The 1,349-nt window shown below is 34.8% G+C and overlaps 1 protein-coding gene across 1 annotated transcript in view; it reads left to right on the top strand.

Moving 5' to 3' along the window:
* The first annotated feature begins 21 nt into the window (after positions 1–21).
* The window catches only part of LOC125603306 (ATP synthase subunit alpha, chloroplastic-like), a 4,235-nt gene continuing 2,907 nt past the window's right edge, over positions 22–1,349 (top strand). The window contains exon 1 of the mRNA XM_048774405.1: positions 22–1,349. This exon is cut by the window's right edge and continues 795 nt beyond it. The gene's annotated coding sequence lies outside the window, so the exon portion shown is untranslated.

Genomic DNA, 1,349 nt, shown 5'->3' with positions numbered 1-1,349 from the left:
TTAAGTAAAAAAAAAGGGGGGTCTTGAATCAAAATAATTTAAAGTTCTTATTTATGTCAGAGGGCAATATGAATGTTTTATCATGTTCCATCAATACACTAATAAAAGAAGGGTTATATGAGATATCTGGTGTAGAAGTAGGCCAACATTTCTATGGCAAATAGGGGGGTTCCAAGTCCATGCGCAAGTCCTTATTACTTCTTGGGTTGTAATTGCTATCTTATTAGGTTCCGCAGCTCTAGCGGTTCGCAATCCACAAACCATTCCAACTGGCGGCCAAAACTTCTTTGAATTTGTCCTTGAATTCATTCGAGATGTGAGTCAAACCCAGATTGAGAAGAATACGGTCCATGGGTTCCCTTATTGGAACCCTGTTTTTATTTATTTTGTTTCTAACTGGTCAGGAGCCCTTTTACCGTGGAAAATTATCCAGTTACCTCAAGGGGAGTTAGCAGCACCAACGAATGATATAAATACGACGGTTGCTTTAGCTTTACTCACATCAGTAGCATATTTTTATGCGGGTCTTAGCAAAAAAGGATTAGGGTATTTCAGTAAATACATTCAACCAACTCCAATTCTTTTACCCATTAACATCTTAGAAGATTTTACAAACCCCTATCACTGAGTTTTCGACTTTTCGGAAATATATTAGCCGATGAATTAGTAGTTGTTGTTCTTGTTTCTTTAGTACCTTTAGTGGTTCCTATACCTGTCATGTTCCTTGGATTATTTACAAGCGGGATTCAAGCTCTCATTTTTGCCACTTTAGCTGCGGCTTATATAGGTGAATCCATGGAGGGTCATCATTAACTATTTTTTTTTTTCAAATTTAGGTTAGCCCAATTATCGAATAGTTGGTTTACGTTATGTAAGAAACACTTGTATATGTCATATTTGATATTGACTAGGTATATATAAGTTAAAGATCTATATAATCTGCCCCACTATTTTTGTGAATTTCTATTTAGATAACGATTCGATTATAAGTTCTTACTTTTTATCTGTGAATTGGCTGAAAAAAACGATCAAAAAAAGAACGAAGAATTAAAAGAAAAGAATGGTTCACAAAAAAGAAACGGCATAAAAAAGTCGTATATATATATATTATGCATTTTTCAAAATCCCGTGGATAGGAACTAATATCAAAGTAATTCTTATCAAGTTTTTGGTTATTTGGCTGGATGAATCTTAGCGATGACTTAATTATAATTAAGTCCTAAGTCGTTGGATGATTGTATCATTAACTATTTCTTTATTTTGGTGTGAGGAACTTATCATGAATCCACTGGTTTCTGCTGCTTCGGTTATTGCTGCTGGGTTGGCTGTTGGGCTTGCTTCTATTGGAC

The sequence above is a fragment of the Brassica napus genome, unplaced genomic scaffold (assembly GCF_020379485.1).
Source record: "Brassica napus cultivar Da-Ae unplaced genomic scaffold, Da-Ae ScsIHWf_3144;HRSCAF=3963, whole genome shotgun sequence".
In the NCBI taxonomy this organism is placed as follows: domain Eukaryota; kingdom Viridiplantae; phylum Streptophyta; class Magnoliopsida; order Brassicales; family Brassicaceae; genus Brassica; species Brassica napus.
Note: the sequence above shows the minus strand (reverse complement) of the source record. Positions and strands in the feature narration are given on the sequence as shown.